Source organism: Gracilinanus agilis, chromosome 4, assembly GCF_016433145.1.
Source record: "Gracilinanus agilis isolate LMUSP501 chromosome 4, AgileGrace, whole genome shotgun sequence".
Lineage (NCBI taxonomy): Eukaryota > Metazoa > Chordata > Mammalia > Didelphimorphia > Didelphidae > Gracilinanus > Gracilinanus agilis.
In genome coordinates this window covers 6,463,267-6,478,902 of record NC_058133.1, presented here as the reverse complement: position 1 = coordinate 6,478,902, position 15,636 = coordinate 6,463,267, and positions in this window count along the sequence as shown.

The following is a 15,636-nucleotide window of genomic DNA, read 5'->3' as shown; positions in this document are numbered from 1 at the left end:
AGTTATCATCCAAAGATCTCCAGTGAAGGGCAGCTCTCTCCTTTCTGGAAGTCCCTTCCTCTTATGAACATCTCTCAGGGTTAGGAAGTTTTTCTTAAAAACAAAACTCAATTTCCCTCTTTTCAACTTTGTTCTTAGTTCTACCCTTCAGAGGTAAACAGAACAATTCATATCCTTTTCCCATATGATCACCTTCCACAAACTCTAAGGGGATTTTCATTTCCCCTTTGACCTTCTCTTCTCCAGGCTAAAAATGGCTAATTCTTCCAATTGAGCCATGAATGAGTAGTATCGTGGTAAGAAATTACCCTCCTTCCAGATTAGAACATGGGTCAGTAAAAGGTTTTATTCTGTAGGAAAATTACAGGCCAAGGCAGGGAGAAACATCAACTGGGCCAAAGAGAAGCATCCTTCTTTAGGGCAAGTGAGCTTCTGAATGAACCATCTCCCACAGATGCTTAGAGTGTCCCCAAACCTACAGCCATTCTGGGTTCACAAGGGATCCGTTACTGGTCATAGACCAATTTCATGCGTTTTGGGGGAGACGAGTGTCTTTCTAATCTACTTTTTCATTGGCATCTGAGCCAGGATACATGTTGCTTATCTTTTGGTTAACCTTAACATAGAACTGGGCTAAAGGAAGGCAAAAGATAGAGTTCAATTGGACATTTGCATAGGAAGGGTTTCTCCTAAAATGGCGGCATTATGGATGTTGATGAAGGGAAAATAGATTGTCTCCACCTGAGGGCAGGGAGGTGGTTCATTTTCTTTGTTTCCCCAGCATTTAGCACAGTGCCCGTAACATGCAGTAGTACTATGCAATGTTTGTTGATTAACTGATTGATTTGGTGGGAACTCCAGGCCCTTCATCCATCCACCTGGTCATTGCCCTTTGGATCTTCCGGTCTCTCCTCTAAAGCGGCACCCAGAATGGAATGTCTATATAATCTGAGCGGCGTACAGTGGGAGAAGGCGTACAATCATTATGCCATTTGCATCTTTTTCTGCAGGCCAAGATCTCATTATATTTCTTGGGTAGCTCCCATATTTGCCCAGCTTCTTTCTCCCATCCAGTTCTAGGGCTATGAACCTGGGGCTGAAGGACTGACTGGCTTAGGGAGGGTTAACTGCTTAGAAACAAGGCTATTGTTTTGAGCCTGCTGGCAGGGAATGGGTCAGAAAAGACTCATTAGATGAGCTCCAAGTTCTGGGGATATGCAAGGGGAACAGGTGAAAATCAGGCTGGTGATAATTGAGGGCTAATTATCTTCCACCCAGCAATTGGCCACCAGGTGTTTTGGGCCACATAAAAGCAGAGACTGGCGGTTCAACAGAGGCTGGATTTGGTTCAGAGAAACAGTGAGAGCTGGAAAATCCTCAAGGCTTTAAACCCCACCAAAATGGTCCTTGTTGATCTGAGTTCCACGCTCTCACTTGCTCTAAGAACGAATGGCAGGACTCAGGGGGTCAAGCTGCCTGGTGGTCTTCTGTCCTTTCTTTCCCTCCTGGCTGCTTCCACATGACTCAGATAGATGGGGCTTGTGCGAATGTTGGCTTCACTGGCTACAGCACTGTTTGGCTTAGCCCTGGCCCAATACCATCTTGCCACTGTGTTTTTCTAGGAGGGACAACAATTGACCTGGCACATGCCAGGCAGAAAATCTAGCTGGTCCTTTTTCAGGGCCACATTTGAAGGCACAAATGCAACCCATCTGTTGGACTAAGGAGTGGGTTTAGCTCCCAGCGATAATCACCATATTAATAGCTAACATTTATATAGTGCTTTAAGCTTCCCAAAGTATTATCTCATTTGATCCTGAATCAGATCTTCAAATGATCTCATCAGCCTGGAGCTATTATTATCTTAATTTTATGGCTGAGGAAACAAAGGCAGATAAGTTAAAGGATTTGCTCAGCTAGTAAGTATCTGAGGGAGGATTTGAACTTGAGTCTAGAGTCCAACTCAATCCAAAACTCTTTCTGTTGAGCTACCTAGCTGCCTAACTAGCCCGATATGGACTGACCTACTAGAAATCGTAGAAAGGAATGAAAGCTCTTATTCTTGACCCTGCTCTCCTTATGTCCTGGCTCAATGTCCAGTGGCCTTAAGTTTACTTTAGATCCCCACCTAACAATGGGAACATATAAGAATTTCTCCAATCCTTGCAGGGGCTAAAGAGATTCCATAAAGGACCCTGCAAATGTTTCTAGTCTAGTGGTGCAGTCCTGATATAGCTGGGTCCTTGGAACCTTTCCATTGTTTAGTGCTCTCCACAGCTCATTTCCCTTATGCTCAGCTCTTCTCAAAGCTTTCTTTCCCTAGAAATGAAACCATTTCTAAGCTCTAAACGTCTTTCCTTCCTCTCAGCTCTCTTCCCTGCTCAGGCCCTCACCACCGCTTGCTTAGCCTATTAGAACAGCCTATTATTTGGTCTTTCTATCTGAAGGCTCTCCCTACTCGTCTCCATCTTCCTCACAGTTACTAATGTGTGTTTTTTTCCCCAAGCTACAAGTTCATGCCATTTTCCTTCCCACTAAATTCTTTTAGCCTTTCATTACTTTGAGTAGGATGAGGATTGATCCGCTAATTTCTCTGGTATAAAGAGCTCTGGAATGAGGAAACTCTACCTGTCAATGCCAGTTGGTACCCTCTTTCCTGAAAGAGTTGCCTGGGGCATCGAGAGATGAAGAATTGCCCAGGGTCACACAACCGAATGTGCCAGAGAAAGAACTTGAAAATGGGACTCCTAGGATTGGAAATTGGTTCACGATTATTTTGCACGATGCCATGTGCAACCTTCCATGTGCAGATGACCATGCATTCAGTGTAGCCTCTGAGGCTGAGATGCCACAGAGTATGAATCATTCTCTCCCCTTGTGGTCATTTTGGCCTGACAACTCCAAATACATAGGAACTCCACTAGCCAGCACTGTACCACCCACATGCAGAACAATGGATACAGCAAATGGAGGAATCTTTGTGCCCTGCAGAAGTTCCCTTCCCTCGGCATTCTGCATTCTAGAGATGTCCACACAGATACTGAGGTTGACAGCCAGAGCTAACTCAGTGTTTGGGAGGCTTCAAAGGAAAAGGATGGAGAGGCATTGTGCTGCCTCCCAAACTGAAGGTCCCAGAGCCATGGTGCTGACCTCACTGTGGGCCTGTGAAACCTGGACATTCCACTAGCTCCATGCCATGAAACTGAATCGCTTCCATCCATTCGAATTACCTTAGGAAGATTCTGAAGCTCTTCTGACAAGATAAAGGACAGAAAACTGGTCCTTTCTCGAGATGAACTGCCAAACATGGAGACTACAATAGAGAGCATAGCTCTGATTGGCTGGCCATGATGTTCAGATGCCAGATGTTTGCCTAAAAGACTCTTTTATGGAGAACTCACTCAAGGCAAGTGTTCACACAGAAGTCAGAAGTGTATAAGAACCCTCTAAAGGTCTCTCTGAAGAACTCTGGCATCCATTGTAAGATATGGGAGACACTGGCACAGGCCTGTTCAGCATGGCAGCCCACATCAAAGAAGGCACTGTGCTCTTTGAGAATTGTAGCAGCTCAAAAGAAATGCGAAATGCCCAAATTTAGAGCCATCTCCATCACCAATGTTCATACCGACTATTTGAGTCTGATCTGTGGGAGAGCCTTCCCAGTCAGCACTGGTCTGATCAGTCACAGTTGGACACACTGTCCATTGACCCCTTCCATAATAATGTCATTGTGATCCTCTTTGGGTGTGAGGGACAACAAGGACCCAAACAAGCAACAAACATTTAGTAAGCATTTGTTGTACATAAGACTGGGGCCACCATGACAAAAATGAAGCAGTCCCTGCCCTCGAGGAGGCAACATTTCCCTCGATTTTTGAAAGAATGTGGGCATTTTTCACTCTTTCAGCTTTCCTAACAGATGATACTTCCTCTTCTCTGCTCCCTCTCATCCATCCTCAGATAACTTATGGCTCTTTGGCTATGTTCCCCCTTGCCTTTGGCTACATTCTCCAAAGACTTTGATGTAGCACCTAATGGCCTCCCCAAAGCATTCAAAGCCATAGAATATGGCCTTTAGTTAAGTATTTGGCCCATTTTTTCTAGGGTTAATGACAAATGATAAGAAGGCGTGCACAGAGTGTGCTCTGCACTAGCTCTATTACTGAGGTCACAGACCAATGAAGCATCAAAAGCAAATATAGAATGGTCTACTGTGCTCATTTGTGTATATGTCTTGTTTTCCTGGGACAATTCTTGAGAAGGTAAGGACCGGGTTCTTTTTTTTTTTTTTTTAACCCTTGTACTTCGGTGTATTGTCTCATAGGTGGAAGATTGGTAAGGGTGGGCAATGGGGGTCAAGTGACTTGCCCAGGGTCACACAGCTGGGAAGTGGCTGAGGCTGGGTTTGAACCTAGGACCTCCTGTCTCTAGGCCTGACTCTCACTCCACTGAGCTACCCAGCTGCCCCCATGGACCGGGTTCTTTTTAAATTTTTGGCCCTCAGCTTTGTACACAGTTAACATTTAATAAATGCTGGTTGAATTGGGGGGAAAAAACCACAACCACCATGAACTGAATCATTAAAGTTTAAATTTTATTCAGTAACTGACCCCAGTGCCTTACATATTATACGTGTTTAATGAATATTTCTTGTATTGAATGAAATCCTCTGTTTAAGAAGGGAAATGCAATATCTTTGGCAAATATGTACAGCGAGATGACAAAAACATGGAAAATGTTTTGGTGTTAGTTGTAAAATCCATTGATAAAAAAGTGCTGCAGCCTCCTTCAGTAGCCTAGTGAATGATAATAACCTGTATTTATGTGGCCCTTAAAAGCATAATTTCATTTGATCCCCACAATAGCCTTGTGAGACGAGATATCCTCGCTATTAATATTTTTATTATCCAGACGAGTTTATCGACTGAAGCCGAGAGGCTAAGTGACTTGCCTAGACTTATATGATAGGGATCTTGGATCCCCAAACCAACCCACATAGCTAGCTACCTCCTAAGTGAAACAACAACATACCTGAGAAAGAGACAGGGAGCCTGGAGTGGAGGGGCCAAAGCAGCCCCATCCACCCACTCAATCATCATCTTCCTTGATAGCCCAGTAGAGATAGCCCAGTAGCCCTTGTCCTGGAGCTACAGGAGTAAGGAGCGGCAACCTCCAACCCTGGACCCAACTTCCAAACCTATGCTTTAGCCATTGTGCAGGGATTCCTACAACCTGTAATAACATCTACTGGATTTGCAGCCTCAGGATCTTTGTGGATGACCCATAAAAGATGATTCTCATCAATGAAGTCTTTGCCACCACAAAATGACTAATATCTGACAGGGACATGTTTTTACCAATGGCAATGATCATAAAGAAGATGCATTAGCATCTCCCTGGCTGCTCAACTCTAAAGACCATTGATTGGGTTTTCCCATCTGTCCTGCAGCTGAGACTGCACACATATGTTGTTTCCTTACATTAAAATGTGAGCACCTTGAGAGGAGGGATTATTTTGCTCCTATTTGTAGCCCCCATGTCTGGCCCACAAGTAAACATTGAACAAGTGTTTTCACACATCTCTACCTGCCTACATACATGTCATGAAGAGATCCTGTTCTTCCATATGCCTTACCTTCCATGTTGGCCTGACAAACATAATCATGCTTGGTTGTAGGATCAGATTCAATAGCTCTAGAACTAGAGGAGTCCTTCTACACAGTCCAGTCCACTCCTTTAAAGTTATAGATGAAGAAACCGAGTCAGAGGGATTAAGAGTCTTGCCTCAAGTCACACAAGTTGTAGAGCTAGGTATCAGCTTGGTTCCTTTGACTTCCTTTCTTTATAGAAGGTGAAAATGAGTTTAGAGCAGGAATTCTTACCTTTTCTCTTCCTGAGCTAGGGGGACAGTGTCTGGTGAAACCACTCTATGGACTCCCTATCAGAATAACATTTTAAAATGCTTACAAATACAGAAGATTATGAAGGAAAGCAGTTAAGTTAAAATACAGTTATCCAAATATGAACAAGTGGATGGACTTCAGTTCAAGAATGCCTTTGACTATTGAGAGCTTTGGTATTTTTAATAGAGTACTTCTCGATCCCTTGTATTTGAATATGGAGTTAGAAATTAGACATTAGAGATGAAAAGGAGCCCTCTGATCCCAAATGGCAGCCTTTTCTCTTTATTGTTTTTGGTATACGTAGGTCTAAGCAGTCCCCAGGCTTAGCGATGTGAATTTGGAGAGGCATCTCTAGAGCAGGGAGCCCTGGAATAAAAGGGTCAAGATAAGAGGATTTCAAATGTAGGTTTTAATCTACTGGGGAAGTCTGTCAGCACTACACTTAGGAAGATAAACCGGATTCTGTTCCTGCCCTACTCATCTGCTAAGCCCCATGGATGACTACAGGAAACCCTGTCTTTTCAGATTTAAGAGAACGGAGTTTCCCACAGCAACAGGATGCCCAGGGAGCATGGCTTCCCTAAACTTGACATGGAGAAGGCAGATTTCGGGTGAGCAAGAGGAGCCAAGCATTTGGTCATCAGGAATCCATATTCAAGTGGGACAAAGCCCCAGCCATTTTGTTTTTTCTAACTCTGGCTTGTTAATTCTTCAAGGGACCAGCTACTTGGAGCTTGCCTGGCTCATGAGCTTTCTGTAGCTTTTCTGAAAAAAGATGCTTTTGCTCAGACTCAGAAAGAGACCATTCTGAAGGCTTTTTGACCATCAGCTCCATGCATCTCAGATGCCTGAGTGAACCATTGGGGCAAAAACCCATCAGCTCTGTGATATCCCTGAAAAGTCAAATGAGGCACCCAGATATTTCAGTGTGAAGGCCAGAGCCTTTGGGGACCAGGAAGCTGCCAAGACTACAATCACTCTTTATGTTTCCTTCTGATTCTCTCCCCTGTAACATCCTATTGTTAGATTTTACATTTTTATGGATTTCCTTTCCCATAATGTTCATCTCTGAATACATTGCTCCTCCCATCCCCAGTAAGCTGTTCCATAGAGCAAATAGAAAAGAGGAGGCATCATTTAGTGAAACGAGCCAAGGCACGAATAACATATGATGATACATAGCACATGTGATGCTCTGCACCCCCAGACTCTCATCTCTGCATAGTCATCGCAACTCTTCTTGAACATCCAAAGACTGCTGGTCTCCACCTGGAGAGCTCTCTTTGTGCATCTGGCAACTTCAGAAGCTGCTTCAAAGAATGCTAAGAGTCAGCACTCGCACAGACCTTTAAGCTTCACCAAGTACTTCACTGATATCATAAAGCAAAAAGATTGGTGTCTGTGAAGTTAGGGAATCTGGTTCAAATCGTGCGTTTGATAGGTATCACCTATGTTACCCCGGAGAAATCACTTTCCTTCCTAGAACCTCATTCTCCCTACATGCAAGATGAAGAGGTTGGATGGAGGCACTCTGAGGTCCCTTCCAATGCTTAACCTGTTATCCTCCAGGCTCCTTTTCTCTTTACAACTCTGTGAGGTGGCTTTTTTGGGTGCTACTAGCTTCATTTTATGGAAGAGGAAACTGAGGCTTGTCTAGGATAAGCAACTTGCTCGTGGTCCCCCAGTGAACCAGCTCTGCTCACAGTAGGCACCTAATAAATGTTTCATGTTATGGTCTATTTTCTTCTTTCTCAGAAGCACAATGACAGAATTACCCAAGACCCTAGAATCACAGGCAATAAATGGAAGGACGCACATTTCCTTTACAACCTTGATCTAAGAAAATTGCTTCAGTTTCAATAGAGCAAGACCATTGAGGAGTTTATTAAGTAATACCCAAAGTTAATGGCTTCTATGTGGGAAGCTTTTTATAGGCTGGATACTACAGTAGAAAGAATGCATGAGTGGCAGCCAGAGTGCCTGCTTTCCAGATTTAGCTTTTCGACTTGACTCTATATGACTGAAGTTGAGAGAGAGATGTGGGCACTAAATGTCCACACCAATGCAACTATCAATAATATGTAAATAAATCTTGACTGATCACTCATGTTAAAACCAGTGGAAATGCATGTTGGATATGGGGGACTTAAGGGGGGAGTGAAGGGGAAAGTAAAAACAGGAATCATGTAACCATGGAAAATTTTTTCTAAAAAATAAAATATTTAAATCTAAAAAATAAAAAAAATAAAAATATGTATATGTCTGAATTTGGAGCAAGCTCCCAACCCCTCAGTTTTCTCCTGTCAAAGGAAAGCTTTGGACCAAATGCCCTCTGTGTTCCCTTTCAATTCAAAATCTATGATTTTACGTGTCAGAGGCAGGACTGCAAGCTGGAACTGTGATAGCTCTGCTACCAGCCTTCTATGCCTTTTCCCACATTGTCTCTGTAAATTATTAGGATCTTGGGTCCAGTGTCAAGCATAGTCTGGCAGGTACCCTGAGCCTTGAAAGAAAAAATCAGAGAAAGGAGAAGTAGGACTCCATGGTCTAGGAGTCTAACAGGAGAAGAGAGAGATGGGATATTTGCCAGGATAGCTGGTAGGTGGGGGGTATGATGCTATATTTCCCAAAGGAAAATGGGGGGGTCCAATCCTGGAAAAATTATTTCAGCACCCCCATCCTCAGGTGGTCCACATGTGAAATGAAGGGGTTGCATTGGATGGTCGTCAAATTCCCTTCCAGATTGAAGTCTATGATCTTATGAATTCTGACAGCACAAAAGATTGTAGTGAATGAAGGAACACGGGACTGGGGCTGGGGCTGGAGAAATGAATTGTGCCTGCATAGGGAATCTGTGCCCTTTCTAAATTTGTAAAGACAATGTATCTAAGATAGAAACAAGGCCAGGTAGGCAAGAATGAAGAAGTACCATATATTCCTTAAGAACATGGTAGGCAATGCTTTAACTCAAAACATGGTAAAGCTTGCAATGAATGGTGAGGACAAAAATATTGAGGGCAAAGGGACCAGTCCTTGGAGTAGATGTGATGATGAGAACAAAAACTAGGCAGAACTATTCAATTCCTATCCCATTTCTATGTTCTTTGCCAAAGACAGTAACAGAAAGAATCGATGAGAAACCATTAATAGGGAATTGTAAATGGAGAAAATGGTAAAAGAGTTACTAGTGGTGAATTCCAGTCATGCTGTGCCTGGATAAAAACTATAGCCATGGGTACTGAGAGAAATGACATTTGTCTAGTTTTGTACTCTATCCTGGGTAGACCAACAGAGTGTTCTGTTTGGTTCTGAAAGGTTTTAGGAAAGGCATTGATTGACAAGCCAAAGGACATCTGATAAGCCAACTGGAATGGTGAAGGACTCCAAGTTCATCCCTTACCCCAATAAAAGGAATGGCGTTCATCAAAGACTTAGAGGAAACATGCTAGTTTCTTCAATTTTTCAATAGACCATCATGTCATCATGTGAGACTGGGTTTTGATTTTGGCTCCTCATCCCAGTGGGCAGAATTCAAAACAACAGGTGGAAGTTTCCAAAACATGAATTTAGGCTCAACATAAAGGAGAAAAATAATTTTTCAACAATTAGAGCTTTCCAAAAAAACAGAATGGGATACCTTTGGAAGTATAGGATTCCCTTCATTAGAAGCATTTTAGCAAAGGTTGAGTTAACCCTTGCTAGATTTGTTGGAGAGATGATTATTTTCCCCAAAGACTGCTGGGGCTAGTTTATTTTCAAGGCCCTTTCCAATTCTGGAATTGTTTGTGTGGTCTTGGAATTTGATTATTAAACTAGTGTTGGTGACTTTTAGAAAATTGTAGGGAATAGAATCTTTGATGCAGAACCAAAGACAGGTAATTGTCTGAATTTTTTTAATTGCCAAGAAGATGTAGTCTCCAAACTATGTCAGTTATCATGACTTTCTTTCCTGGTAGAATTCTAAGAGATGGTTTGTGAGCATTCCGAAAAGGAAACAATGATCCATGCTAGATAGCTTGTGACTATGGAGAACAAGCCAGGCCAGAATAAACTCATTTCTCTTTTTTGGCAAGGATACTAGACTCATTGATTGTGATCAGTGTACCCTGAATCTGTGTCCCAGAACTGGGTAGTGAGTGAGAGAGTTGCCAACTGGCATCCTACTCCATACAACTGATTCTGGCTAAATCTCATCCCCTGTGTCTCCAGACTTTTTTATTTATTTTGTGTTGTTTTGGACTGACAAAAAATTACTATGCCTTTTTCTTGGATATCTTGATGAGAACTTCATTTGGTGAACTTTTTAGATCTTTATAAAGGAGATGGGAAGGAGAACTCAACAGTACTTCTTTCTACTCCCAATAATAACAGATGTAATTACAGAAAAGATGCTAATCAGATACTTGGATGATAAGTTTTAAGGGATGGCTAATGGATTCCTAGATTGGAGAGAGTAACTCTTTAAGAGTTCAGAAGAAAAATAAATATGAGTGCCTGGTCTAAAATTCTACAAAGGAATAATGAAATTCTGGAGTCACAAAGAGAGATAATTCTGATGATGAGAGAACAGGGGATTTTTTTCAAAGAGAAATAGAGATAAATAGAAAAGTTATAAACCAAATTATGTTTTTAAAGAATAAGTTTTTATAGCTGTCTCTTTTGTATGTCTCCTGCATTTCCCCTTCATTCTTTTCCTCTCCCTCCCAAATAGCCATACATTTTTTTTAAAAAGAGAAGAGTTTGGGAAAATTAGCCAATTTATCAAAAAAGTCTTATATAACTACAATCTCCTGCTTTTGTAAAAGAGAGAGAGAGATTTGTCTCCTCAGATCTCTTCTTTGGGGCCAAGATTGGTTGTTATATTTTCGCCACATTTCTTTTTCTATTCTTCCCATTTCCATTGTTATTTTATATATTGTTTTTCCTGATTCTGTTGGCTTTACTTTGCATCGGTTCAGAGAAGTCTTCTAATGTTTCACTATATTTGTCATATTTGTTTTTCTTATAGCAGAGTAATGACATCCCATTACTTTTCTGTGCCAAAAACTTGTTTAGCCATTCCCCAGTCGATGAGCATCTATTTTATTTACTTTTCTTTGTGACTGCAAAAGTGTTGCTATAAATATTTTGCTGCGTATTAAGCAATTCTTTTTGTCATTGCCAAAATAGATTTTAAAAAGACATTTGTTAGAGATAAAAGCAAGGACAGGCAATAGAAGATGCATAAAATGCTACAGGAAGAAAATTATTGAGATTGCTAAAGCATGAATAAGCTGAGACTGGTGAAGAATGTAGAACAAAAAGTTATTTTTAAAATTTTATTGAGAGACAATAAAATCTCAGATATGAGCTTTGACCACTCACTGCTCAGGGCACATGAGAAGTTATGGTTCATACTGTTTGCCATTCTCCACCAAAGAGAATGACCTTGGTTCTGGAAAAGAAGGAACAAGAGTGGCTAATGGGAAATTGATTCCCAATGTAAGAACAGAGACAGTAAGAGAGCACCTGCTGCCCTTGTAGAATGCACATCACCTGGCCCAGATCAACTCCATCCTGGGCTACTGAAAGATTAGCCAGATGGGATCGCTGCACCACCGTCATTGAACTTTCCAAGATCATGGAAAACTGGGCAAGCTGTGCCAGACTGCAGAAGGTGGACATTGTCCCAGTTTTGGCAAAGAAGTAAAGAGCGAGATCTCTAGACTGCCTTGTCTTTATTTGGGGTTTCTTCTATATGAGTGTTTGCATGTGTATGAAGATATACTCTTTTTTTATTCCTTTCCCCCATAAGATATTGGCTCTTACCATTTTTTTTTGCTTTATACTGTCCAGTTCCTGTTGCCAGTGTAAACTCCCTCTTCATGTCCAGAATTCATTTCTTCTTCCCACTAGAGCTCCAGGGACCCTTTCCTGATCCTCCCAACCTTCCTGCCCAAAGCACCTTGTATTGAACTGTTTGGCATTGATGTGCTTTATTCTTAGGCTGTATCTACTTGTCTGCATGCTGGAATGTCAGCTTCTTAGGACTAGATCATCACTTTGGTGTCTCTGAAGCCTGGCACAGTTAGTGCTTGGTACATAATAGAGGCTGGATAAATATTGACTGCTTGAGTGGTTCATTTTTGTCCTGCTATCCCAGTGCCTAGTCTAGTACCTGCCACAGATTATTTATTGAGGCTCTTAATAAATGATTGATTAATTGATCAGTGCAGAGGGCTTGCTCTTTGATTCCTAGACTCAACCTCGGACAACTAGCCAATGTAATGAGTGTAAGGAAGTAAGAGGTCTTGCCAGCCTGGAACATTGGGTCGAGTCTTGTTAGATGCAATTTAGTAATTATAGGTTCATAGGTAACATTTTTTTTTTAATGCACTTACTGCATCTCAGTTGCTTTTAAGGAGAAGGGCAGTAAAGGATAGATAACTGGGGTTAAGTGACTTGACCACGGTCATATAGCTGGGAGATATTTTAGAACAGATTTGAACCCCAGGGCCTTCTGTCTCCAGACCTGGATCCACTGAGGCTCTAGCTACTCTGAATTTGTTAAATATTTTAAAAGGAAACCACAAGATGTCTGTAGTAGACAGCCGCATTTTTATGTACAGTCTTATTTTTCTGTTTTAATCTAGATAGGAATAGGACTATCTGATTTGGTGTTTATTAATTTTAGAATTAAAAAAGAATAAAATGAACAAGAAATGCAATAATTCCCCTAACGTACATGTTGGTTAGACTGCATCTGGAGTGTTGTATTTTGTTTTGGTTACCCTAGTTTAGGAAGGATATTACTACATTGGAAATCTTCCAGAGAAGGAAAATTAGGAGGGCAAAAGGCCTTTAATCCTTGTAAAATGAGGATAAATTGAAGGGATTTGGGGGTTGTTTAGAGATGATAAATGAAGACCAACGGAGGGATGGTGAGTCAGTAGGAATTTAGAGTTTCTTAAAATAATTGAATGTCTGGCATATGAAAGAAGAATTATATTGGTTCTATTTGGCCTAGAAGAGAGAATTAGAATTAGTTATGGGACATTTCAAAGAAGCTACTTTGGTCATGATGGTGAAGATGGGGGAACCCTAATAATTACTGCTGGGCAAAAGTGTCTTGCGCTACCTTGAATGGTAGTGGTGGTGGTGGTGATACTAGTGGTGGTTTTTAAGGTTCTTCCTCAATAAAGGTCTCAGCATAGGCTGGAGGGGCCACTTGGTAATTGATACTTCTAGGATTCATGAAAATACTGGGGTAGATTCTCCTTCTATTATGAGAAGTTATAACTACTTTAGTTGACCAGCTAGAGTTACCATCTCTCAACAAATTGACTTGTTGGCCAGCCCTCCAATGATGTCAGAAAGTATAAAGAAGCCTTAGCAATTGATTAGGGGAAAGGGAATGGTGGATTGAGGATGATTCTAAGTTTGCCAAGGTTAGAAAACTCCAAGACTGAATTTTGGGGTCTTTTGGCATTAGTATCTTTAGACTTATCCATTGTTTTAGTGATATTATCTACCATTTTGTTAGAGATGGTTCATTCTCTTGTTTAGCTTTTTCAAACCTTCTTTCCTCTTCCCCCTCTTCTTCTTTCCTCTAGTCTTCCACATCATGATGCTTCCTCCTTCACCATTCTCAGTAGAAGACAAAACAGAATACTTGTCTGAGAAAATAGAGGCCATTTGCTAAGAGCTTCTTTACTACATTTCAAAGCCCCTTCTCTCTGATGAAAAATTGACCTCTCACCAATACCAAATTTAACCATCCCCTTTATCTCTTGTTCCTTTCCTGCTGCTTTCAAGCATGCCCAGGTTTCTACTATCCTTAAAAATCCTTTCTTGACTTTATCATCCCCTCAAAATATTTCTCCTCTTTTTTGGAGACAATCTTCTAGAAAATACTGTCTAGGGAGCAGGTAGGTGTTTCAGCGGATTGAGAGTCAGGCCTAGAGATGGGTGGTCCTTGGTTCAAATCTGGGCTCAGGCACTTCCTAGCAATGTGACCCTGGGTCAGTCATTTGACCCTCATTGCCTATCCCTTACCACTCTTCTGCCTTAGAACCAATATATAATATTAATTCTAAGATGGAAGGCAAGGGTTTAAAAGAAAAAAGAAAATTCTGTCTGTACTCATTTCCCATTTCTGGTGAGGCACACCTTCACCAGTTTTCCAGTCTCCAAAGGTCACAACTTCAGAGTCATCCTTGGTTCCTTGCTTTCTTTGACTTTAATCACCCAATCAAATGCCAAGTCTTCTTGAATTTATTTTCAGGGCATCTGGTCCATCTGTGTCCTTCTCAGTACTTTCACAACCCCAAGAGGAATCTCTTGTCAATCCCTTATCACTGCCCTCTGGACTAATACTGTAGCTTTCTAACTGGTCTTCCTTCATGAGAGCTCTCTTGTCTCCAATCCATCTTCCAATCCAACTCCAAAATTAATATTCCTAAAATATGGGTCTGGCTATATCACCAACCTACTTAATATATTTCTGTTGTTCCCTTTTGATTCTAGAATAACATGTAAACTTCAGCATGTCATTGAAATCCTTCCACATCCTTAGGACTACTTTTCCAGACTCTGTATTACTCTCTGTTACATCCTCCCTACTGAGGCCAAACTTGCTCTTTCTCCCATCACAACATTCTATCCCCTCTATGCTTTTATATATCCCTCCTCCTTCAATGCTGGAGTAGACTCCTTACTGATCTCTGCCTCCTACAGACCCTGATTTCCATTAAAGCTCAGCTCAAATGCCACTTACTTCTTAAGACATTTTCTCATTTTCCCTAAGCATTAGTGCTTCTCCATCTAATTAATTTGTATATACTTATACAGCACCTCCTCTTGGGACCCTCTCCCAACTTACACCTTATCTTTTACCATCAGGGGGATCAAAGTGATGACTACTGCCACTCTTGGGGTTCTAGAGGAAACCTTGAAGGGCCAGATTTCTAGTACTGTAATTCCTGAACCCCCACCACCGCACTTCTCATAAATAAACAGCCAGACTCAATTTGATTTTTATCAAAGGTGCTTGTTAATATAGTGCAATAAGACAGATGGTGACAAAACATTTCCCCTTCTGTCCCCTAAAGTCTAGGCCATATTCTCCCACAAATGAACCCAAAGTCTATGGGGAGAATGGAGGCAGATAGTTGTGAGTTCCTTGAGGGCAAGGACTGTCTTTTGCCTCTTTTTGGATCCTCAGTACTTAGCCCAGTGCCTGGCATTTAGTAGGCACTTAATAAAAGTTTACTGATTGATAGAAGTACAAAAATAGTGAGGCATATCCCATATTTGGGATACACATAAGACAAAGGTATAACTCAGAGTACCTATTACATTCATTGCCTTGAAGTCCATTTTTAAGTCTGCAACTTCTATTCTCCTCCAGGTACAAAGGATTGTTTCCCTTGGAGCTGTGTCTCCACCATGTAGCTTTCTTCTGATATTCATGTTTATATTTGCCATAAATATGTTTTCTGCTCTAGAGAGCATATACGATTCCTTTTATTCTAATCTCTCTGATAACATGGTCAGTGGGGACAAGAAGGAGAGACAGAAAAAAGCCGTCCCCTCCTTCCCTTCCCCTCCATTCACTCTTATATTCCCCAACAAGAATGTTTCACTCTCAGGATTTGGAATTCTCCAAATGGCAGCTGGGTAGAGCACTAGAGCAGTGTATGAGCTTAGTGCTGGGATGATGGCTATTTTATACATAGAATTAAATGAGCCCAAC